We start from the raw sequence: 26876 nt of genomic DNA, 5'->3' as shown, positions 1-26876 counted from the left end.
CGTTCGGTCATGTTCCATGATTGTGCGCTGTGGCTTCAGTAATGTAGCAGAGTTGAAAACGTCGTGGGACATCATGTGGAATACATCATACCCGCAGCCTGCAGGGGCGGTTTTAAAAGTTAATAAAGTGGTAAAAGGGGGTGTCTTCTTTTATTTCAAATAAAGGATTTTTTGGTGTTTATTTACTTTCACTTACAGATTAGTAATGGGGTGGTCTCATAGACGCCTACCATTACTAATCTAGGGCTTAGTGGCAGCTGTGGGTTGTGATTAACCCCTTATTAGCTCGATTGCCTCCGCACCCGGGCAATTGGGAAGAGGAGGGTAAAGTGCTGGGATTGCGATTGTCGCATCTAATGGATGCGGCAATCCTGGGCCGCTGCAGACTGCTATTTTTAGGCTGGGGTTGAGGCCAATAACCATCTGTGCTGGTAACATAATATGGGGGTCCCTACGCCAATTTTTTTTTTATTTTTACTGTACGATATAGACCCACAGACTGGGTCTGTGATTGGAAGAGTCAAACAGGCTGTCACTCAGGGTGGGGGGCGCATCTGACTATAATTAATCACAAATGCTGATGGGCGGGGAAATCGGTGTACATGAAGGATCCTAATGAGCAGCACCGGAAGAGAATGGGCGGCCGCGGGATTAGTAGCCGCACCAGAGGCTTGGTAACTATGAAGGGCCGTTTACTTTATTAATTTTTGCTTTATTTGTTCTTTTTTTTCGTATTACCAGAGTGCCAGACCCAGATCATCAGCTGGAATTCTCCAAGAACTCCGGGCCCGGTCCTACACACAGATACTTTTGAAACCACGTGGATACGGACTTTTACAGTCCAGGTCTGCCCATCACTACTATGTGTTAATTTACTACAGAGTATTTGCTAATTTATTTTCAATCCTAGGATTTTGTCTGTTCATCTCCACAGTGTGAACATGCACCTACATTGCAGTTATTCCAACAAGTGTTGAAGCCTATTTTTTTGGTTGATCTTAAGTACCCTATGTTATTTACATGTACTATTATTATTTACTTACTGCAGGGTATTTTTTTACTGTCTTTTTTTACTAGCCTTTGTTTGTTAATGGCCACCTAAACATAGCAGGTATACTAATAGGTATGCTAGTGCATGTCTTTGGTTTTGCTTTAGCGCAATACTTAATCAGGAGTGTATTACCTCCCAGGCTGCAAAGCAGTGGGGCTGAGGCTGGCCAGGATCAGAAGCTAACCACTTTACTCCAGTGATCCAAAGCCAGCCTCAGTTCATCTTGTAAGCAGCGCAGCTCACAGCCAGCCTCAAAGCAGTGCTTACAAGCTCACTAGGAAAGAGCTTGGAGGCAATGAACATTTTCCGCCACTGCTACTAAACCACTTTAGTGCTAAGCTAAAGGAATCTGTCAGCAGGTTTTTGCTACCTCATCTGTCATCAGCATAATGTACATACAAATCAGAGTGAAGAGGGGGTTAATGCCGCGCATCAGCCAAAATGAAGATGTAGCACGTTGATGTTATAAACGTATTCTTTTATTCCATCGGTCTACGCGTTTCGAGGATATACCTCTTCTTCAGGACCAGTGCATCAACATAGTATCAGCAAAATGTAGGCAAATAGACTCTGATTCCATCAATTTATCACTTAGTTTAGCTAACCCCACACACCACAGCTTTGTATGAATATTGTATATAACCAGTGACCTGCCTATCAGGGCAGGAGGAGAGGTGGTCGGTCTAGTAGGCACATGAGCTGTAGTCTGGGCAGTGATAATCTTCCAGTGATAATCAATTTAATTAAAAAAAAAAACAAAAAACACCAATGCACAGCCTACTAAGTGTCACATTGCTGAAATTTGTATTTCAGCCTTTAACACCTGCTGTCCTCAGATTCCCTTAAAGTGCTATGCACTGGTCTACTTGAAAATAATGAAGAAAAAAAAAAAAAAAGCAAAGATAGAAGAAGAACAGAGGCAGATAGAAATTACAACCTTGCTTCACTTCTCACTGCCTATTGATTTGTTTCGATCTACTAACATGAGCATAACCTTTAACCCCTTTACCCCAGGCCACTAAAACACCCTAATGACCGGGCCATTTTTTGCAATTCTGACCAGTGTCACTTTGACAGGTTATAACTCTGGAACGCTTCAATGGATCCTGGCGATTCTGACGCAGTTTTTTCGTGATATATTGTACTTCATGTCAGTGGTAAATTTAGGCCGATATTTTTTGCGTTTATTTGTGAAAATTTAGGAAATTTTGCGAAAATTTCGCAATTTTCAAACTTTGAAAATGTATGCCCATAAATCTGAGAGATATGTCACACAAAATAGTTACTAAATAACAACATTTCCCACTTGTCTACTTTACATCAGCGCAATTTTCGAAACAATTTTTTTTTCGTTAGGAAGTTATAAGGGTTCAAAGTTCATGAGCAAATTCTCATTTTTCCAATAAAATTTACAAAATATTTTTTATTTTAGGTACCACATCACATTTGAAGTGACTTTGAGAGGCTCAGGTGACAGAAAATACCCAAAAGTGACCCCATTCTAAAATCTGCACCCCTCACATTGCTCAAAACCACATCCAAGAAGTTTATTAACCCTTTAGGCGCTTCACAGGAACCAAAGCAATGTGGAAGGAAAAAATGAAAATTTTACTTTTTAAACACAAAAATGTTACTTTAGCCATAAAATTTTCATTTTCACAAGGGAGAAAAGAGAAAGCGCACCATACAATTTATTGTGCATTTTCTCCTGAATACGCTGATACCCCCATATGTGGTAAAAATCAATTGTTTGGGCGCACGGCAGAGGTCGAAAGGGAAGGAGCACCATTTGAATTTTTGAACGCAAAATTAGCTGCACTCATTAGTGGACGCCATGTCGGGTTTGAAGACCCCCTGAGGTGCCTAAACAATGGAGCTCCCCCACAAGTGACCCCATTTTGGAAACTAGAGCCCTCAAATAATTTTTCTATATGTTTGGTGAGCACTTTGAACCCCTGGGGGCTTTACAGAAGTTTATAACGTTGATCCGTGAAAAGAAAAAAAAAATGTTTTAGCACAAAACTGTTGCTTCAACTAGGTAGCTTTTTTCACAAGGGTATAAGGAAAAAATGCACCATGAAATTTATAGTGCATTTTTTCCTGAGTATGACGCGATACCTCATATGTGGTGGAGAGCAATTGTTTGGGCGCATGGCGGGGCTCAGAAGAGAAGGAGCACCATTTGACAGCAAAATTGGTTGGAATCATTAGCTGACGTAATGTTGCATTTGGAGACCCCCTGAGGTGCCTAAACAATGGAGCTCCCCCACAAGTGACCCCATTTTGAAAACTAGACCCCTCAAGGAGTTTATCTAGATGTTTAACAAGCCCCAAGTGGCTCCACAGAAGTTGATAATGTTGAGCCATGAATACAATTATTTTTTTTTCATTACAAAACTGTTACTTGAACCAGGTAGCTTTTTTTTTTTCAAAAGGGTATCAGGAAAAAATGCACCAAAAAACGTATTGTGCAATTTCTCCTGAGTACGCAGATACCTCATATGTGGTGGAAAGTAATTGTTTGGGCGCATGGCGGGGCTCAGAAGAAAAGGAGCACCATTTGACAGCAAAATTGGTTGGAATCATTAGCAGATACCATGTAACGTATGGAGACCCCTATGGTGCCTAAACAGTGGAGCTCCCCCACAAATTACCCCATTTTGGAACTAGACCCATCAAGGAATTTATCTAGATGTTTGGTGAGCCCCTTGTACCCCCAGGGGCTCCACAGAAGTTGATAACGTTGAACTGTGACAATTTTTTTTTTTTACCACAAAATTTTTGCATCAACCAGGTAGCTTTTTTTTTTTTTCTTTTTTACAACGGTACCAGGAAAAATTGCACTATAAAACGTATTGTTCAATTTTTCCTGAGTACGTAGCGTAGATACCTCATATGTGGTGGAAAGTAATTGCTTGGGCGCATAGAGTGGCTCAGAAGAGAAGGACGCGGTGCACTGATTGGCCGCTGCAGGACGCACGGTCGGATGAGATACAAAAAGTGTCAGGGATACAAAAAAAAAAAAAAAGTCACGCCAAAAATTGAGCAGGGATGCCGATCCGTTATGCGCATCCCTGATCAGCGCTCGGTGGGACGCACGGACGGATGCGATAAAAAAGCGGCGGGGATACGGGAAAAAAAAAAAAAAAGTCCCGCCGAAAACTGACCACGGATGCAGATACGTTATCTGCATCCCTGATCAGCGCTCGGCAGAACGCACAGACGGATGAGGTGTAAAAATGAACAGGGGATACAGGAGAAAAAAAAAATTATACTCACAGTACCCAGAGGATTAGCAGGAGGATCACTGACCAAAAGAACTGCAGGAGGAGCAGAAGGCAAGCGAGATGGACAGCTTTACAGGAGCAGCAGGCAGGACGTTGGACAAATCAGCAGGAGACCCAGGAAGAACCCAGCGATGGAGGCAGATGTGATCGGGCCAGTGAAGACCTCGGACGACCCGGTGAAGGCAGGTAAGAGGACGTCGGGGGAGAGCAGAGGGGGAGGGTGAGAGCAGAGGGGGAGGGTGAGAGCAGAGGGGGAGTGTGAGAGCAGAGGGGGAGGGGGAGAGGGATACCGGAGAACAGAGGCAGAAGGAAGGAAGCAGAATAGAGATCACGGAGGAGGCAGGCAGATCGTGGCGGGGGGCAGATCGGGGCGTGGGGGGGCAGATCACGGGAGCGTGCAGGGGCTGCAAGGTGAGCACAATACTCACGTGGAACCAGAGAGGCGGTGAAATCAGCGGCGGCACAAGTACCAGCCAGTGCACGCTGCAGACATGTTGGGGGAGGGCTCACAGACCAGCACAAGCCTGGGGAGGGCGGCCACCTGCAGATCAGACCGCCCTACTGCACACTGATTGGAGCGATATCGCGTCATAGCACAATCGCTCCAATCAGTGCTGCAGGGGCTGGGGGCGACATGTTAGAGCTCCAGCTATGATCTGCTGCAGCACCTCATAGCCGGATCTCACAGTATCGCACTAATTCAGGGATTATTTTTGCCAAAATCAGTGAGAACAATGTGGTTGGCGGTTCAGATTTGAACAGCCAATCACATCGATCGTCGATGGGGGGGTGGCGATGCCACCCCCCCTGGGGTCAAGCAAAGGTCCCCTGCTGTAAGAAACAGCAGAGGACATCATTTGAAAGCCATGGCTATGGCCACGGCAATCAAATGAATTTTAGGCAGTAAAGTTACATCCCTGGTCGTTAAGTCACGTTAAAATAGGACGTAATTTTACTGCCCGCGGTCGTGAAGGGGTTAATCTTGATAAACTATTATGGTTAACTACACCAACAGAAAGCTTTCACCGTAAAGAGTAAATAACAATCCCAACAAAAATCAATTTACATTTATCAATAAGTATTTATTACTTACAATACTACAAGATGACGTTTAGTTTATTGCAACCCATTTCTCCTTTTGTACTCCGCGACATCATCATTGTGTTGTTTGAAAAGCTGTAAAATATAAAATTTAGTAATATAAACACACTGTTAAATGACAGATTTAAAAAAAAAAAAAAAAAAAAAAAAAAAAACCCCTCCAAAACTGAATAATAATTAAGTAGGGGTTGTTCCGTTTCTCCCCTCCAGAAATTCTGATGAGTATGAAGGCGAATGTATCAGCAATTGTTAAAGCAAGGTTTTTATTTCTTGTATCACTATATTTTCAAATTAAAAAAAAAAAAATTGCAATAAAAGTTTTTCTTTGCATTCTCTGGTTTGGGCAAAGGTCATTTGGAAGAGAAGATGTGAGTTGTTACATCGCCTATAGTGAATTGTGGGTCATGAGTCACATTTGGATATAGAGGTCTTTCATTGTAATCAAACTGGTGATGATAATGAGACTACTGAAAAGTCTTTTCTGCAGCGCAAGTAATGAGTTTAGCAAAGGCTTAGCAGCCAGTGGGAAAATTGCAAAAGCTTTTTTTTTCCTTTTTAAAATCAATTGTCATATGTGAAATTGAAAAAAATAATATCAAAACATTTAACATAAAAACTTTAAACAGGAAGTCATTTTCTGTTGATAAGTTTCCTGTAACCCCTTAAAGACCAGACGATTTTTAGTTATTGCGCTTTCGGGGTTTTTTTCTCCTCTTATTCCAAGAGCCATAACTTTTTTATTTTTCTGTCGATATAGACATGTGAGGGCCTGTTTTTTTGCGGGATGAGTTGTACTTTTGAAGGACACCATCCATTTTATCATGTGATGGGAATTTAGAAAAAGAAATTCTAAATGTGGTGAAGTACCGTATATGCCGGCGTATAAGACGACTGGGCGTATAAGACGACCCCCAACTTCTGACCTAAAAATATAGAATTTGGGATATACTCACTGTATAAGACTACCCCGCTCCCAAATGAAAAAAAGTCTGCTTTGATTGCAACATGTTAATTTTAATTCCGCGAGAGCTGTACAATATGTTTTTAAAGGGCCATTGACAGATCAATCGCTCCAATGTTCACTTAGTACAGCAAGGAATGCTCCTCCCTGCTGTATAAAGCCACAACTGGACTGAAACAATGGTACTACACTCTGCTACAAACAGACACACACAACTCTGCTACAAACAGACAAACACACACAACTCTGCTACAAACAGACAAACACATACAACTCTACTACATACAGACAAACACACACAACTCTGCTACATACAGACAAACACACACAACTCTGCTACATACAGACAAACACATACAACTCTGCTACATACAGACAAATACACACAACTCTGCTGCTCTGTGGGGCCTGCACCCGCGGCTCGGCGGGTACAGCACCCGCGGCATCGGCGGGGGGGGGGGGGGGGATTGGCAGGGCATACATCTGGGGGGTTAGAAGCAGCTCACCGGGGCCCATAATGGGGAGGCGGGGAGGGCATTTACCCGATTAGGTCACGGTGGAGAGGGGGCCCACAGAGCGCCGGACAGAAGCTCGCCTCCTTCATCTGTGGGACTGAGAAGGCGGTAGCTCCGCCCACAGATGAAATTCAAAACAGGATGTCTGCGCGCCTTAAAAAGTGACGGCGAGGACTGCGGTCCCCGGAACTCGGCCGGGGGCAGCAGAACTATAAAGGCGAGTGGGCCCCGGCCAAGGGACAGGAGAACTGACGAGGCCGAGTGGGCCCCCCGGCTCTCCAGGGCCCCGGCATTTGCCCATAGACAGGTAGGAGCCCTGTCTGCGAGCCAGATACGGCCATCAAAAGAGCCATATCTGGCTCGCGAGCCATAGGTTCCCGACCCCTGCTGTATGATATATACCGTATTTTTCGCTTTATAAGACGCACCTGATTATAAGACGCACCCCCAAATATGGTGAAGGAAAAGAGAATTTTTTTTTTTAATGTTAAATGGGGTCCATCTTATAATGCCAGTGTCCCTCTAACAAATCATATAGGGTATATGTCCTTCATAGCCCCCCATCCTAAAATTAGCCCCCTTAATCTGGATATGGCCCCCTTATATTGAATGTAGCCCCCTTGTGATGGCACACGTTCCCCTGTGCTGCCTATGGTCCCCTATGGATTGCACACGTTCCCGTGTTAGATAACGCCCCCATGCTGCTGCCCATGGCCCCTATAGATCGCACAAGTCCCCCTGTGTTAGATATCGCCCCCATAGTGCTGCCCATGGCCCCTATAGATCGCACAAGTCCCCCTGTGTTAGATATCGCCCCCATAGTGCTGCCCATGGCTCCTATATAGATCGCACAAGTCCCCCTGTGTTATATATCGCCCCCATAGTGCTGCCCATGGTCCCTATAGATCGCACAAGTCCCCCTGTGTTAGATATCGCCCCCATAGTGCTGCCCCTGGCTCCTATATAGATCGTACAAGTCCCCCTGTGTTATATATCGCCCCCATAGTGCTGCCCATGGCCCCTATATAGATCGCACAAGTCCCCCTGTGTCAGATATCGCCCCCATAGTGCTGCCCATGGCCCCTATAGATCGCACAAGTCCCCCTGTGTCAGATATGGCCCCTAGGCTGCTGCCCAAAGTAAAATAAAACCCTCTTTCCTTACCTCCTCCAGCGCTGAGCTCCCTCCTGTCTGGCTCCGTGCTTCTGTTCTTCCACTTCCTGGTTCTCAGTGCGGTCATGTGATCGGCACAGCAGGCTGAGCTCTCTGCCTGCCTGATCACAGTGGAAGCAGGGACACGGGGAGAAACGCTGCAGGGGTAAGTAAAGCTTTTTTATTTTAGAATGAGCAGCAGCCTGGGGGCCAAATCTAACACAGGGGTGGGCATGTGCGATCACACTGGGACGCAGGCTCATATAATATGCACCGCTGCCCCAGCCCCTCACTGCGTGTGATTTCAGCACCATTGGAGATGGACAGCGGCTGTGCATATTATATGAGCGGGTGCAGGAGATCAAAGGCTGCAGCCCGCAGCGTTCCCCTGTGCTCCAGAGCTGCTGCCCCCACCTCCCCTGGACGCTGCAGTGTACATATATATATATATACACACACCCCCCCCCCCCCCCCGTATATCCGGCGTATAAGACGACCCCCCACTGTAGCCATTATTTTAAGGGGGTAAAAAGTCGTCTTATACGCCAGTATATACGGTAAGTTAATTTCTGAAATTTTATTTTTATATTTACAGAGTTAATATAATATATAAAGCTGAGTGTGTGTATGTAGGTATGTATGTCCGTTAAAGGAATCCGCACCGTCGCATTTACAATCACAAAATTTTGCACAGCGAGATCTATATGCGCGCGGCCATGATTTTTACTTACAGCCGCCCCCACCGGAAGTCACGTGAGTGATCACGTGACTTTCGGTGGTTGCCATCGTAGCACAGGGTCATGTGATGACGCCTGCAGCTATGATGTTTCACTTTCGTTTTCCCTCGGCTCGGAGCAGAGGGAAACAGGCAGTGACTGTATCTGCTGTTTACAGCTGTATAGTTGTGATCAGCAGATAGATAAGAGCGATCGGATTGCGGATCGCTATAGCCCCCTAGGGGGACTAGTAAAATAAAAAAAAAAAGTACAAAAAAAAAAAGTTTTAAAAAATAAAAAAAACCTAAAATTTTGAAATCACCCCATTGAAAATTAAAGGGTTAAAAAATAAATAAATATACACATATTTGATATCGCCTCCTTCAGAAATGCCCGATCAAAATATAAAATCAATTAATCTATCTGATTGGTAAATGGCGTAGCGGCAAAAAAACTCCAAACGCCAAAATTACGTTTTTGGTCACCGCATGTTTTACGCAAAATGCAATAACAGGCGATCAAAACGTAGCATCTGCGCAAGCATGGTACCATTAAAAATGTTAGCTCGAGACGCAAAAAATAAGCCGTCACTGAGCCATAGATCCCGAAAAATGAAAACGCTACGTGTTTCGGAAAATGGCGCAAAACGTGCGCCACTTTTATTGGACAAACTTGTGAATTTTTTTAACCCCTTAGATAGAAGTAAACCTATACATGTTTGGTGTCTACAAACTCGCACCGACCTGAGGCATCATACCCACACATCAGTTTTACCATATAGTGAACACGGTGAATAAAATATCCCAAAAACTATTGTACGATCACACTTTTTTTTGCAGTTTTTCCACACTTGGAATTTTTTTTGCTGTTTTCCAGTACACTATATGGTAAAACCTATGGTTTCATTTAAAAGTACAACTCGTCCCGCAAAAAAAAGCCCTCATATGGCAAGAGTGACAGAAAAATAAAAAAAAGTTACGGCTCTTGGAAGAAAAGGAGCTAAAAACAAAAACGGAAACTGCCCGGGGGCTGAAGGGGTTAAAGTGAATGGAGCTGTGAGCTACAGGCTATTAATAGGAGCTGTGATTGGCTGCTATAGGAACAAAGGACATTCATAGTATAAGAAGCTTATATGTGAGGTAATATGATGTCGGTGGAGAGACAAACACAGACAGACAGAGATAGACGGGCAAAGAGACAAACATACACAGAGAGAGAGAGACAGAGACAGAGACACTTATACAGAGACAGACAGAGACTGGGAGAGAGACAGAGACAGTTACTATCCCGGGCAACGCAGTGTACTACAGCTAGTTTTACCATAAAACTGACATGGCAGTATGATTCTCCAGGTCAGCATGATTACGAGATACCAAACGTATAGTTTTATTTAAGTGGTGAAAAAAACAGAACTTTTGATATAAACAAAAATAAATCTGTTTGTGTTACGACTTTGAGAGTCCTAGCGTTTCACATTTTTGGGCTGTGTGAGCATGTTTTTTTGCGCCCCAGGCTGATGGTATTATTTTGGGGAATATCCAATATTTTGATCACCTGTTACTAGTTTTCTTTTCTGTTGTTGCAGTGGCTGAAAAACTGCAATTCTGACGGTTTGATTTTTTTCTTGTTGCTTTTTACCAATTGGATTAATTTATTTTATATTTTGATAAAACAGACTTTTATGAACAAAGCGATATCAAATATGCACTTTGTCACTTTTTTTCTATTTCTTCATTTTTCATGGGGTAAAAGGGGGTGATTTGAACTTTTATACTTTTTTCACATTTTAAAACTTTTTTCTACTTTGTAATATATTTAATAGTGCTCTTGAACCTGCAATAGTCTGATCACTTGTTCTATAGCCTTCTTCTCCAAAGAATGCAGACCACAGGTTGGTTTTCACAGGAATACTGTAATGATAGACACGAGGGTCTCCAGCAGACCCCTGGCTGCCATGACAACCAATCAGCGTCCCACAATCAGAAGTGTGCGCCCCCTGCTGGCGAGCATTAAAGGGGATCTGCCATCTGAGAGCAACATAATGTAGAGACAGAGACCATGATTCCAGCGATGTGTCACTTACTGAGCTGTTTGCTGTCATTTTAATAAAATCAATGTTTTCTCTGCTGCAGATCTAGCAGTTATACAGAGCTCAGGTATATGCTGGACTACCTGACAGCATGCCAAGTAGTCCTCTAATGATAAAATCACCGATTAGTCAGCAGTATATAAAAACTACACTAAGCATCCCAGTAAGTGACACATCGCTAGAATCAAGATCTCTGCCCCTGCTTTCAGAGAAGATGGCAAAAACCTGCTTACAAACTCCCTTTAAATGCCACTGCGACATACAAGCAGAGCGCGCTTCTCGCTCCCATACAGGCAGAGCGCGCTTCTCGCTCCCATACAGGCAGAGCGCGCTTCTCGCTCCCATACAGGCAGAGCGCGCTTCTCGCTCCCATACAGGCAGAGCGCGCTTCTCGCTCCCATACATGCAGAGCGCGCTTCTCGCTCCCATACATGCAGAGCGCGCTTCTCGCTCCCATACATGCAGAGCGCGCTTCTCGCTCCCATACATGCAGAGCGCGCTTCTCGCTCCCATACATGCAGAGCGCGCTTCTCGCTCCCATACATGCAGAGCGCGCTTCTCGCTCCCATACAAGTAGTGAGCATATCCGTAGTAAATCAAAGTTGGATGACACCAACCAATGCCTATTTTAAAATACTGTAGATAGCAGTTAATAAGTAAAATTCTCACCAGACCCCAGAGAGCTGCAGATGTCCCAAATGTTAAGGTGACTATAAACCAGTTTGGCTGTGAAGGATCACGAGGCCTTGCGGTAAACATCGACCGTGAAAAGACTGAAATGACATAGGCAGTTACATTATCACACAAATGTATTTGATAATTATTAATCCAACGCTATTTCAGCTCAGGAAACACTCATGTAGATAAAACACAAATTAAAAATGTAGATTTTACTCACACATCATCCACATATCATCTCCAGAGTACTCCTGGGTGGGAGGCTGCAATGTACCCCACTGTATACAGGCACATAAGAGGACCTATCATCAGTGGGACGTTTTTGCTCTTATTTTGTTCCCACTGCGCCCTTGCGTGTGTGTGTATGTGTGTATATATATATATATATATATATATATATATATATATATATATATATCCATCCACCATACGGTTCCAGAGATTTGGGCCTTTACATTTAGTGTTAATTTTTATGGTCTTTACAAGGGGGTGGCTGTATGAGAAAGTAATGTTATATTATATATGTCTGGCTGTGCACTGTATGGCAGCATAAAATGGCAAGTATGATACAAATGCACCCCCACTGACTCTAGTCACACATCAATCTGCAAGGACAATTGCAGGCTGAGATCTGCCTTGTGGCCACTTCATGGGGACATGACAAGGGCAAATGTCCTTGAGCACCCACAGCCACTGGGCCCCATGGGACAGCACCCACTGAACAGCCCCCAGAATAAAGCCCCCTGCGGACATCCTCCACACACTTACCTCTGGCAGTATGGCTCCGCAACATTCCGGTTACCGGGGACATCAACATGGCGAGCAGAGAAGAGCACGATCCACTCACTCGGAAATCTCTTCTCCAGTGCCACTGGCCAGACCTGAGCGCTAGAGCGCCGATCTGCATGAGCCTGATCAGCCCGGCTGGAGACTGCGAGATGCTACATATTCACACACTAAACAGTGCGTTTTTGTGGGGGGTTGTCTTCAGTTTTTCTTTAGCAAACACAGCATGGATTATGCTTGGTAATATGCAGATGCGTTTTCCACAGGTTTATCCAAAGGGAAGTATAAGGAGATAAAAATGCATAAATATATCTCATTTTTAATAACCAGAAAAAAATGAAACAAAAATACTGTGTGCAAAAGAAGCCAAAGGATTTGTGTACAACCGATAGGTGGAAACTGCCTGAAAAACGTATCAGAAAAGAATGATTGATGTAGTAAGAGCTTGTTCACATGTTCAGGCTTTTGAACATCATGTGCGGGTTTGTTGTGCGGGCTCACAGGCTAAGCCTACCTCTGTACGTGTCACAGAGAGGATCAGCCTATGTGCATGTTGCGTTTCCGCAGCGTTTAAAACCGCAGTGTGTCATTGTCAAAATGCATGCGTTCTGCTTCCCCAGCAAAGTCTATGAGAAGTCGGCAAATTCCATGCGCACGTTGCTTTTTTAAACGCAATGTTTTGGATGCCAAAAATTTGACAAAATCGATGCATTTAAAAAAGCAGCATGTCACTTCTTTTGTCCATTGAAATGACTGACGGGTGTCAAAAAGCAACCAAAATGCGCTTGCACTGCATTTTTGTTGCGTTCCGCATGCTTTTTTGACAAACAAAGCGCAGGTCTTTCGGTCTCTCTGTTGGTGTCGGTCTGTCGATGTCGGTCTCTGTTGATGTCGGTCGGTTTCTCCCTCTCTCTTTCATACTCACCGATCACCGGCGCAGTGCTGCACAGCTGTTACAAAGCTCCGGCGGCTTCTCCAGCTTTTGAAAAAGCCGGCCGCTCATTATTCCATCTTGTATTCACTTCTTCCCCGAACCACCGGCGCCTATGATTGGTTACAGTCAGAAACGCCCCCACGCTGAGTGACAGCTGTCTCACTGCAACCAATCACAGCCGCCGGTGGGCGGGTCTATATCGTGCAGTAAAATAAATAAACTATTAAAAAAAAACAACGTGTGGTCCCCCCCCAATTTTCATACCAGCCAAGGTAAAGCCACACGGCTGAAGGCTGGTATTCTCAGGATGGGGAGCCCCACTAAGTCCTACTTTAATCATGGCAGGCGTCTTCCCGAGATACCTTCCATGATTAACCTGTAAGTTAAAGAAAATAAACACATCCACCCAAAAAATCCTTCCTTTGGAATAAAAGACAAAAAAAACACCCTCTTTCACCACTTTATTAAACCGCAAATACCCATCCAGGTCCGACGTAATCCACACGAGATCCCACAATGCTTCCAGCTTTGCTACATGGGAAGCTGACAGCGAGCGGCCATAGAGCATAACAGCTCTATGTCAGCTCCACGCAGCAACTGAAGTAAGTTGCGCTATCAGTGGTAACGTCACTCAGGTTACCCGCGGCCACTGCTGGATCCTCCAACTGTGACAGCAAGTTGCTCGAGTGATTGAAGAGAGCCGCGCAATCAGCGGTGCCCTCACTCGGGTGCCCTCACTCAGGTGATTTGCGGTCTCGGGTGGAAGACTCCAGCTGGCCGCGGGTAACCTGAGTGACAGCAACGATGATCGCGCGGCTCACTTCAGTCACTCAGGGGATTTGCGGTCACCAGTGAGTCACGCGGTGACAATGAAATTGGGTGAAGTTCATCTGAGTTCATTCTCATCGCGCAGCTCTGTCCCGCAGCCAGACATGCTCTATGGGGATGTAGGGATGTAGCAGAGCCGAGTGGAAACGCACTGTCAAAAATGCATCCAAAATGCATCCAAAACGCATTCAAAATGCAAGCGTTTTAGATACATTTTTTTTGTCAAACGCAGTGTTCACAGTTGTCCATTCTGCCAGAGGGTGCATTTTTTTCTGCACTTGACAGAACGCAGTGTGTGCACATACTAATCTGATAAAGGGGTTATCCACTACTTTTACATTGATAGCATATCCCTAGGATGGGTCATCCGTGTCTGATCAGCCAGGATCCGACACCTAGCACCCCCACCTATCAGCCTTTACCGGTGCCAGCAGCAGGTGGGCAGAAATACTCAGTTCTGGAGCTGTCCCAGTTTCTGATGGTGGCTGCGGCCGGGTACTGCACATCTGTCTCCTATTCAAATCACTGGGAGGCAGATGTGCAGTGCGCAGGCTCTAACAGAAGACAGGCCAACTCCGGAACTGAGCATTTCTGGCCACCCCAGCTGTTTGGTGGGGTGCCGGGTGTCGGACTTCGGCCGATGAGGCATTGATGACCCATCCTAAGGATAAGCCATCAAAGTAAATGTAGTGGACAACCGCTTTAAACGCTGCTGTCAGTCTGTGATAGCAGCATTAACAGTGTGCCGGCATGGGGATGTGTCATTTTATGAGCGCATTGGCTGCCCCTCGGCATGATCTCGGATCAACAATGGGTTTGCATGACAGCTGAGGCTCTATATAATCCTGTCATCATGGCGCTCTGTTGACACCTATCCCGTTGCTAAGAAGACCATGATTTTTATCAAGGTATTGCTGGGTATAGTGTAAGCTATCATACAGTTGTACGTTCAAGTCCTATAAAGTGACTAACAAATGCAATAAAATGTTTAAAAAAATAAAATTGAATCATTCCCCTATTAAACCTCTTTCAAGGGAAGCATATTGGATCCCTAAGCTGAATGCACGCTATTTAGGAGGACTAAATCACCGCTTTGATTCATTGTATATATATTAAAATGAAAATATAATTTATCTAACATTGATTTTATATTTCTGTATATTTGTATTTCTAATATTTTGAATGTATTATTTCTTTTATATATAAAGTGAGCAGTATTTTGTTGGTTCTGTATGTAGATCCGGCTCAGATGAGGGGCGTATAGGTATACAGTTAGGTCCAGAAATATTTGGACAGTGACACAATTTTCGCGAGTTGGGCTCTGCATGCCACCACATTGGATTTGATATGAAACCTCTACAACAGAATTCAAGTGCAGATTGTAACGTTTAATTTGAAGGTTTGAACAAAAATATCTGATAGAAATTGTAGGAATTGTACACATTTCTTTACATACACTCCACATTTTAGGAGGTCAAAAGTAATTGGACAAATAAACCAAACCCAAAAAAAAAAATTTTATTTTCAATATTTTGTTGCGAATCCTTTGGAGGCAATCACTGCCTTAAGTCTTGAACCCATGGACATCACCAAACGCTGGGTTTCCTCCTTCTTAATGCTTTGCCAGGCCTTTACAGCCGCAGCCTTCAGGTCTTGCTTGTTTTTGGGTCTTTCCGTCTTAAGTCTGGATTTGAGCAAGTGAAATGCATGCTCAATTGGGTTAAGATCTGGTGATTGACTTGGCCATTGCAGAATGTTCCACTTTTTTGCACTCATGAACTCCTGGGTAGCTTTGGCTGTATGCTTGGGGTCATTGTCCATCTGTACTATGAAGCGCCGTTCGATCAACTTTGCGGCATTTGGCTGAATCTGGGCTGAAAGTATATCCTGGTACACTTCAGAATTCATCCGGCTACTCTTGTCTGCTGTTATGTCATCAATAAACACAAGTGACCCAGTGCCATTGAAAGCCATGCATGCCCATGCCATCACGTTGCCTCCACCATGTTTTACAGAGGATGTGGTGTGCCTTGGATCATGTGCCGTTCCCTTTCTTCTCCAAACTTTTTTCTTCCCATCATTCTGGTACAGGTTGATCTTGGTCTCATCTGTCCATAGAATACTTTTCCAGAACTGAGCTGGCTTCATGAGGTGTTTTTCAGCAAATTTAACTCTGGCCTGTCTATTTTTGGAATTGATGAATGGTTTGCATCTAGATGTGAACCCTTTGTATTTACTTTCATGGAGTCTTCTCTTTACTGTTGACTTAGAGACAGATACACCTACTTCACTGCGAGTGTTCTGGACTTCAGTTGATGTTGTGAACGGGTTCTTCTTCACCAAAGAAAGTATGCGGTGATCATCCACCACTGTTGTCATCTGTGGACGCCCAGGCCTTTTTGAGTTCCCAAGCTCACCAGTCAATTCCTTTTTTCTCAGAATGTACCCGACTGTTGATTTTGCTACTCCAAGCATGTCTGCTATCTCTCTGATGGATTTTTTCTTTTTTTTCAGCCTCAGGATGTTCTGCTTCACCTCAATTGAGAGTTCCTTAGACCGCATGTTGTCTGGTCACAGCAACAGCTTCCAAATGCAAAACCACACACCTGTAATCAACCCCAGACCTTTTAACTACTTCATTGATTACAGGTTAACGAGGGAGACGCCTTCAGAGTTAATTGCAGCCCTTAGAGTCCCTTGTCCAATTACTTTTGGTCCCTTGAAAAAGAGGAGGCTATGCATTACAGAGCTATGATTCCTAAACCCTTTCTCCGATTTGGATGTGAAAACTCTCATATTGCAGCTGGGAGTGTGCACTTTCAGCCCATATTATATATATAATTGTATTTCTGAACATGTTTTTGTAAACAGCTAAAATAACAAAACTTGTGTCACTGTCCAAATATTTCTGGACCTAACTGTATATATCACCTTGGCTACTCATTCTGATTATGTTGTTTATAAATAAGGAGTCTACTTTCTCTGGAATCCGTCAAGCGTAAATATATTTTTCACTTGGTTGGAATTACCTTTTTTATGAATTTTGAATAAAGAATCTTTTTATTACGTCGGTGCCTAATTTTCTCTCCTCCCCCCCTCCCCTCCTCCTTTTGATGTGAGTGTCTAGCACCACCTAGATACAAGTAAAATATATCTTTGTACCGTGTTAGCCAGTAGAGATAAAAAAAATTGTTTAAAAGAACAGAGAGTCCTCAGTGGTTGATACCTTTTAATGGCTAACTGAAAAGATGGTAATAATAGCAAGCTTTCGAGACTACTCAGGTCTCTTCATCAGGCATGGTATAACACAAAATCTGAAGAGTCACATATTTATACACAACAGGACATAGAATGGAGCAGTAAAAAAAACCCAAAAACAAGTTATATGAAACAGAACTATCACTATGGCAGGGGGGCAAACTGTTGTGGCCATAAATACTGCTGCAGTTCATGTTGGATGGTTGCCTCCTGTGTGTGTCTAGGAAAGTGGATTTTACAAAATGTCTGAAAGTGTCTATATAGTTATCCAGATGAGGGTTGCGTCCTGGTGGAGGTGTCCAAACTGATCTTTTCCTGGTTGTCAAGATCCGTCTTCCTTCAGTCTGGGTGGATTCTGAAACATCTGCATCGCTAAAATATTCCCTCAGGCGTAGTCTCCTGAAGTAATCTTCCATGTCGCTGCAGAGTTCAATTTTGTCTAGAGCTTTAGTAGGACAAAATGAGAGTCCTCTAGAAAGCACAGCACGTTCCATTTTGTTTGGTTTGTAATCCGAGAGATTGATAACACAGTTAGATGCTTTTGTGTCTTGAATGGAGTGGTTGTCCAAATTGTCAGGTTTTGGCTTTGGTCTCCACCTGTTTGTATTAAGTCCTGAATTGAGGCGCAGTCTATGTAGCTTCTTTTCCTTGTTGTGGATCAGAAGGGTTCGTAGTCTGTAGTAGTATTGTACTTTTTGTTCTGTGCTTTCTGGTAGTGTCTTCCTTTGTGTTTCAAATTCCCTCTGGATTTTACTCTTGATGCTGTAGAAGACATGCAAAAGGTGGTTCCTTAAGCTGGGTTTACACACTGCAACATCGCAAAGGACATCGCTGTAACGTCACCGGTTTTGTGACGTAACAGCGACCTCCCTAAGTCTCTGCTAAGTCGCTGGTGAGCTGTCAAACAGGCAAACCTGGCCAACAACTCAACAGCGATCCGGACCTGCAGAGCGACCTAGCTGGTTGTTGGGGACGTTGATAAGCAGCCTTTTGAAAGGGAAGTTGCTAACAAAGTCTCTGCAAAGTCTTTCACACACTGAAACTTTCCAGCGATGTATGCTGCACAGCGGGAAACAAAGGACCTAGGAATGGTCCTGAACGATTTGTAACGATTACAACTTCACAGCAGGGGCCGGGTCGCTGATAGGTTTCACACACTGCAACATCGCAAACAACATCGCTATTGCGTCACAAAACCGGTGACGTGTGTAAACCCAGCTTTAGTCTCTCAGAAGTCCTGTGACAAAGGTTTTGTGCATAATGGGTATTGTAGGTATGTAGAATTGGGTTTGTAATCCAGAGTCCTTTGGGGATCAGATTCTCCTTTTTGCATTTGGATAAGAAAAATATGTCGCTGTCCAGTTGTGCGCGTTTCTTCAGAAGTGTCTTTAGTTCCATAAAGATGCGGTACATTCTGGTATCCTCCATTTTGATACAAGTAAAATATATCTTTGTACCATGTTAGCCAGTAGAGATAAAAAAATTGTTTATAAGAACAGAGTCCTCAGTGGTTGATACCTTTTAATGGCTAACTGAAAAGATGGTAATAATTGCAAGCTTTCGAGACTACTCAGGTCTCTTCATCAGGCATGGTATAACACATAATCTGAAGAGTCACATATTTATACACAAGAGGACTTAGAATAGTGCAGCAAAAAAAAAACAAAAAAAAACAAAACAAACAAGTTATATGAAACAGAACTCTCACTATGGCAGGGGGCAAACTGTTGTGGCCATAAATACTGCTGCAGTTCAGTGTGAAAGTATTATTGCCCTCTGATCAGGGTCTGGCCCGGGCTGTGACACGCTCGGATGGTCAAAGGAGCACATCTTTTAACTGATGTAAAAAGACATGAATCCATGAACTGCAGCAAAATTTATGGCCACAACAGTTTTCCCCCCTGCCATAGTGAGAGTTCTGTTTTATATAACTTAATTGGTTTTTGTTTTTTTTTTTTACTGCCCCATTCTATGTCCTGTTGTGTATAAATATGTGACTCTTCAGATTTTGTGTTATACCATGCCTGATGAAGAGACCTGAGTAGTCTCGAAAGCTTGCAATTATTACCATCTTTTCAGTTAGCCATTAAAAGGTATCAACCACTGAGGACTTCAGTTCTTTTAAACAAATTTTTTTATCTCTACTGGCTAACACGGTACAAAGATATATTTTACTTGTATCATCCATGAGACACATTCATTCCTTCTCTGAATGTGTCAAAGGTCATCATAAGTTTGTACTCCCATAGTCTCCTATCTCTCTGGGACTTGAAGTTTCCTTTCAATACCAGCAATTTCATGTCCATGATGCTGTGGTCTGAGTTACAAAAATGTTTGCCAACAGGTAGATCCATCCTTTTTTCTCTAATTGTGTGGTGGTGAGAATTCATCCTTGTCCTGAGCTGTTGTCCTATCTCCCCTACATACAGACACCCAGTTGGACATTTGGTACATATAATTAAGTGCACCACATTGGTTGTGGTGCAGCTGAAGGTACCTGGGATCTTGTAGTCCTGATGTGATCTGGGAATCTTTATCTTGTCCGTTGTCAATATTAATGGACAGGTCTTACATTTTTTCTGGTTGCAGGGAAATGTTCCTGTTGGTGTTGGAGAGGACAGGGAGCTTCTGACAATGATGCTTCTTAGATTTGGGGGCTGTCTAAAACACAGAAGTGGGGGGTCTGGAAAAATAGATTTTAACCGGGCATCTTTTTGCAGTAATGGTTGTAGTTTCCGTGCAGCTCCTCTAAACACCTCCAGATGTGGATTGTAGGTGACTACAAGAGGGACCCGGTTGTTTTCTTCTTTAGTTTTATAATGAAGAAAAAGGAGCCAGCACGATCTGAAATTGGCATGCATCATATAAAAGTGAAAATTCACAGATTTATTCCAACTGTACTATAATAAAAAAAAATGAGATTTTTAGCAAATAATTGATCAATTTTTTGAGCCACCCCTGCCAACGTCACGGCAAATCTCAATAGGGGGGTCCTACTCTATATTCTGTATTTCATGTGCCATGCGGCCTCCTAGATAAAGTTAAAAGCAGAACCATAATGGAGCACACATACCTGTAACCTGTATATAGCCGCTTCCATGTTGCAAAAAAGGCAATTGTGGATAGAGACCAGCCCAGGTCCCAGCATGTGGAGCAAGCTCTACACATACCAGGACTATATCAGAACTGACCCTCCCAGTGCCAGACTGCAACCATTGATAAAGGCGGCCCAGATCCAAGAATGGTGCTTAATTAGCATTGCCTGTGGAAAGGGGTGAGGTAACTGAATCTGAACAGCTACCAACAGGAGGAATACATTGCAAAACAAAAATCAGGCGTGCATGGTATGGTGATGGTCAGTCACCAGAAATTGTAGCATAACTACAGTCATAACAGAGAAAAAGGAGCCAGCACGATCTGAAATTGGCATGCATCATATAAAAGTGAAAATTCACAGATTTATTCCAACTGTACTATAATAAAAAAAATGAGATTTTTAGCAAATAATTGATCAATTTTTTGAGCCACCCCTGCCAACGTCACGGCAAATCTCAATAGGGGGGTCCTACTCTATATTCTGTATTTCAGATCGTGCTGGCTCCCCTCTCTCTCTGTTTGGTCGTAGTTATGCTACAAATTCTGGTGGCTGGTCACCACCATACTATGCACGCCTGATTTTGGTTTGCAATGTATTCCTCCTGTTGGTAGCTGTTCAGATTCAGTTACCTCACCCCTTTCCACAGGCAATGCTAATTAAGCACCATCTTGGATCTGGTCCGCCTTTATCAATGGTTGCAGTCTGGCACTGGGAGGGTCAGTTCTGATATAGTCCTGGTATGTGTAGAGCTTGCTCCACATGCTGGGACCTGCGCTGGTCTCTATCCACAATTGCCTCTTTTGCAACATAGAAGCGGTTATATATACAGGTTACAGGTATGTGTGCTCCATTATGGTTCTGCTTTTAACTTTATCTAGGAGGCCGCATGGCACATGAAATACAGAATATAGAGGAGGACCCCCCTATTGAGATTTGCCGTGACGTTGGCAGGGGTGGCTCAAAAAATTGATCAATTATTTGCTAAAAATCTCATTTTTTTCATTATAGTACAGTTGGAATAAATCTGGGAATTTTCACTTTTTATATGATGCATGCCAATTTCAGATCGTGCTGGCTCCCCTCTCTCTTTTAGTTTTATAATGTAGAAGATGGTTTCTTGATATTCTGGTGACTCTTATAATCTGGTTTTCAATTGTTCTTGGGTGGTAGCCTTGATTCAGAAAGGTTTTTCTGAGGCCCTCAAGGTGATTGTCTCTATCTGTACTGTTGGAACATATCCGATTGTACCTGATGGCCTGGCTGTATACAATAGAGTTTTTATGTGTTTTGGATGAAAACTGTCCCATTTCAGGTATGTTGGACGGTCAATTGGCTTCTTGTACAGGGATGTCTGTATTTCATTGTTCCGTAGTTTAATGATGGTGTCCAAGAAGTTGATTTCAGTGCAGGAGTAGTTGAGTGTTAGGTTGATGGTGGGATGAAACTGATTAAATTATTCATGGAAGGTCTTCAGCTGCTGCTCAGACTCTGTCCAGATAATTAAAATATCATCAATGTAACGGTAGTAGGCCAGAGGCCTGATAGGACAAGAGGATAAAAAGTCACTCTCAAGCTTGGCCATGAAAAGATTTGCATATTGTGGTGCCATTTTGCTTCCCATTGCAGTCCCAGTCTCCTGTAGATATATGTCATTGTCAAATGCAAAGTAATTATGGGTGAGGATGAATTTTGTAAGCTTCACCACAGAATTGGCATCAGTTCCTGTATTTTCCAGGAAAATTTTGCAAGCATTTAATCCATCCTGGTGTGGAATATTCGAGTACAAGGATTCCACATCCATGGTAGCAAGGATGGTTCCCTCTGGAAGAGGACCTATTGCTGATATTTTTTTCAATAGGTCAGTAGTGTCCTGGATGTAGCTGGTTGTATCCCTTACCAAGGGTTTAAGGATACCCTCTACCCATCCAGAGACTTGTTCAGTGAGGGTGCCCACACATGAAATGATGCGTCTTCCTGGGTTTCCAGATTTGTGAATTTTGGGGAGCATGTAGAATGTGCCTATTCTTGGACTCACCGGTATCAGTACATCAGTTCTTATGGATATGTCAGGCAGACAAGAGGCCAACTTGTTAAGTTCCTTGTAATAGTCCTGTGTAGGGTCAGACTCCAATTTCTTATAGTAGCGTGTGTCCATCAGTTGTCTGTGTGCTTCCTTCATGTAGTCTGATTTGTTCATCATGACTATTGCACCCCCCTTGTCTGCAGGTTTAATGATGATTTCTTTGTTGGTTTTCAAAGATTTTATGGCCCTTCTCTCCTGGGCACTGATGTTGGATGGTTGCCTCCTGTGTGTGTCTAGGAAAGTGGATTTTACCAAATGTCTGAAAGTGTCTATATAGTTATCCAGATGAGGGTTGCGTCCTGGTGGAGGTGTCCAAACTGATCTTTTCCTGGTTGTCAAGATCCGTCTTCCTTCAGTCTGGGTGGATTCTGAAACATCTGCATCGCTAAAATATTCCCTCAGGCGTAGTCTCCTGAAGTAATCTTCCATGTCGCTGCAGAGTTCAATTTTGTCTAGAGCTTTAGTAGGACAAAATGAGAGTCCTCTAGAAAGCACAGCACGTTCCATTTTGTTTGGTTTGTAATCCGAGAGATTGATAACACAGTTAGATGCTTTTGTGTCTTGAATGGAGTGGTTGTCCAAGTTGTCAGGTTTTGGCTTTGTTCTCCACCTGTTTGTATTAAGTCCTGAATTGAGGCGCAGTCTATGTAGCTTCTTTTCCTTGTTGTGGATCAGAAGGGTTCGTAGTCTGTAGTAGTATTGTTGTACTTCTTGTTCTGTGCTTTCTGGAAGTGTCTTCCTTTGTGTTTCAAATTCCCTCTGGATTTTACTCTTGATGATGTAGAAGACATGCAAAAGGTGGTTCCTTAAGGCCCCGTCACACTAAGCAACATCGCTAGCAACATCGCTGCTAACGAATAACTTTTGTGACGTAGCAGCGATGTTGCTAGTGATGTTGCTTAGTGTGACATCCAGCAACAACCTGGCCCCTGCTGTGAGGTCGTTGGTTGTTGCTGAATGTCCTGGGCTATTTTTTAGTTGTTGATGTCCCGCTGTGAAGCACAGATCGCTGTGTGTGACAGCGAGATAGCAACAACTAAATGTGCAGGCAGCAGGAGCCGGCTTCTGCGGACACTGGTAACCACGGTAAACATCGGGTAACCAAGAAGCCCTGTCCTTGGTTACCTGATATTTACCTTCGTTACCAGCCTCCTCCGCTCTCACTGTCAGTGCCGGCTCCTGCTCTCTGCACGTGCAGCAGAGTACACATCGGGTAATTAACCCCATGTGTGCTGTAACTAGGAGAGCAAGGAGCCAGCGCTAAGCATTGTGCGCTGCTCCCTGCTCTGTGCACATTTAGCTGCAGTACACATCGGGTAATTAACCCAATGTGTGCTGTAACTAGGAGAGCAGGGAGCCAGCGCTAAGCATTGTGCGCTGCTCCTTGCTGTGTGCACATTTAGCTGCAGTACACATCAGGTAATTAACCCGATGTGTGCTGTAACTAGGAGAGCAGGGAGCCAGCGCTAAGCGGTGTGCGCTGCTCCCTGCTCTCTGCACGTGTAGCTGCGTGTGCTGGTAACCAAGGTAAATATCGGGTTGGTTACCTGATATTTACCTTAGTTACCAAGCGCAGCATCTTCCACGCGGCGCTGCTGGCTGGGGGCTGGTCACTGGTTGCTGGTGAGCTCACCAGCAACCCGTGTAGCGATGCTCCAGCGATCCCTGCCAGGTCAGGTTTCTGGTGGGATCGCTGGAGCGTCGCAGTGTGACATCTCACCAGCAACCTCCTAGCAAGTAAGGTAAGTTGTTTAGTGTGACTGGGCCTTTAGTCTCTCAGAAGTCCTGTGACAAAGGTTTTGTGCATAATGGGTATTGTAGGTATGTAGAATTGGGTTTGTAATCCAGAGTCCTTTGGGGATCAGATTCTCCTTTTTGCATTTGGATAAGAAAAATATGTCGCTGTCCAGTTGTGCGCGTTTCTTCAGAAGTGTCTTTCGTTCCATAAAGATGCGGTACATTCTGGTATCCTCCATTTTTTTTTTAAACATATTTTATTTGATGTCAGCAAGCACATATCATCAACAAGAGAACATGTTGTTACATTCCATAAAATGTCTCCGGATCGTACAATGCTTTTGTTACATCATTTTCTTTTTCATTGTCACAACAATTTCATCTCCATAGAATTATCTTAACAATAATTTACTCTAACTTAACAACCTAACCTATTTGTTCCCTTCAGTTGGTCCTTTGGATGCTTCCTACCTTCAGTGTCCCTAGTGTCCCTGCAGTGTCTTCCACACAATACCAAGCCATGTGTTCAAATGCTTTAATTAGCTGCGTGATTTCCGTCTGTGTGAAGCTTTGCTCAATAAATGTTCTCCCCTTTTTGAAGAATCTTTTAGTGGACTTCTCCTTATGTTTCTCCGAATCCAGTTTGTCGTACATCATTATTGTTTTTAGGGTATCAACTATTTCTGTATTTCTCGGAGTCTGTCTTATCAGCCAATTCCTAAGTAGGCATTTCTTGACTACAAGCAATACTATGTGTATTACACCTGTAATGTGAGCACTTGTTCTGTCAGTTTCCGTAGGGGCTTCTATACAGTGAAACAAACAGGCCTGAGGGGTGACGGGTATAACTACTTTCCAAATCCTCAATATGTACGCCACCGCTTCCTCCCATACCCCCCTCACCTGTGGGCATTCCCATATGCAGTGAAACAGTTTTGCTTTATGGAGTCCACATTTAGGGCAATGGTCCAAGAAATGCACTGGTGAGCTGCTATGTGGTATATTAAAGGCGTATGTTGCGTTGTGTACTAGCTTAAATTGCATCTCCCTCTATTGTTCATTTAACATTACTTTCTTAACAGATTCCAACCCCCTTAGAATTTTATCATAGATGTCCGGAGTATCCTCCATTTTGATACAAGTAAAATATATCTTTATACCGTGTTAGCCAGTAGAGATAAAAAAAATTGTTTAAAAGAACAGAGAGTCCTCAGTGGTTGATACCTTTTAATGGCTAACTGAAAAGATGGTCTCATGAATGTGTCTCATGGATTCATGTCTTTTTACATCAGTTAAAAGATGTGCTCCTCTGACCATCCGAGCGCATCACAGCCCGGGCCAGACCCTTATCAGAGGACAATAAAACTTTCACACTGAACTGCAGCAGTATTTATGGCCACAACAGTTTGCCCCCTGCCATAGAGATAGTTCTGTTTCATATAACTTGTTGTTTTTTTTTTTGTTTTTGTTTTTTTTACTGCACTATTCTAAGTCCTGTTGTGTATAAATATGTGACTCTTCAGATTTTGTGTTATACCATGCCTGATGAAGAGACCTGAGTAGTCTCGAAAGCTTGCAATTATTACCATCTTTTTTTAGCACCACCTAGACTCTGGAAAAGTGATTTGGCTCTCAGCCCCCAAATAAAATTCCATGACATCTGCACTTCCAAATCTAAATGCCCCCCTCCTTATGAGCCCCCTCTGCCTAAACCGCAGTAAATGGCCACATGTCACTTAACAATTTACAGGATGCATCTCTCCAGAAGCACAAGCTGGGCACATTTATGGCAGGCTTCAATCTATAGGAGCAGGGCCGACGTTAGCACCCGGCAAACCCGGTCAAATGCCGGGTCCTGGCTGCCGGGGGGGCCCACTCGCGGTGGCAGGAGTGGCGTACCGCCACTTAGGGGGGCCCGGTGCTCACACTGTCACCAGCCTCCCCTCCCCCCCCCCCGAGGATCACACTTTCAATTGTATCGGCATCGCAGTTGCCGATACAATTGAAAGCAATGATGAGAGAGGGAGCAGCGCGCTCCCTCTCTCTTCATTCTCCCCACTGTGACTGTCAGCGTTCTGACAGGACTGCAGCGGAGCGCGGTGACGTCATCACTGAGCACCTGTCGCAGTGGACACGCCAAGGAGACCGGAGCAGCAGGGGAACGAGGAGAAGTGAGTATGTATTAATCACTGTGGCCTGACAACTATGGGGGCTGTATACTACATGAAGGTGCCTAATGCTATCTGGGTCTGTACTGTGCTATATGGGGCTGTATACTACATGAGGATGCCTAATACTATCTGGGTCTGTACTGTGCTACAGTTAGGTCCAGAAATATTTGGACAGTGACACAATTTTCGCGAGTTGGGCTCTGCATGCCACCACATTGGATTTGAAATGAAACCTCTACAACAGAATTCAAGTGCAGATTGTAACGTTTAATTTGAAGGTTTGAACAAAAATATCTGATAGAAATTGTAGGAATTGTACACATTTCTTTACAAACACTCCACATTTTAGGAGGTCAAAAGTAATTGGACAAATAAACCAAACCCAAACAAAATATTTTTATTTTCAATATTTTGTTGCGAATCCTTTGGAGG

General features: G+C 43.7%; 1 long non-coding RNA gene across 1 annotated transcript; it reads right to left on the bottom strand.

Moving 5' to 3' along the window:
• Positions 1-5428: 5428 nt before the first annotated feature.
• Positions 5429-12433, bottom strand: LOC142291414 (uncharacterized). The gene is made up of 3 exons (XR_012750479.1): positions 12319-12433; positions 11547-11645; positions 5429-5514 (listed from the first exon to the last, which is right to left on the bottom strand). It is a non-coding gene; the product is annotated as an uncharacterized LOC142291414 (long non-coding RNA).
• Between the last annotated feature and the right edge of the window lie 14443 nt (positions 12434-26876).

The sequence above is a fragment of the Anomaloglossus baeobatrachus genome, chromosome 1, assembly GCF_048569485.1.
Source record: "Anomaloglossus baeobatrachus isolate aAnoBae1 chromosome 1, aAnoBae1.hap1, whole genome shotgun sequence".
NCBI classification, from domain to species: Eukaryota; Metazoa; Chordata; class Amphibia; order Anura; family Aromobatidae; genus Anomaloglossus; species Anomaloglossus baeobatrachus.
This window is presented reverse-complemented; position numbering and strand designations above follow the sequence as displayed.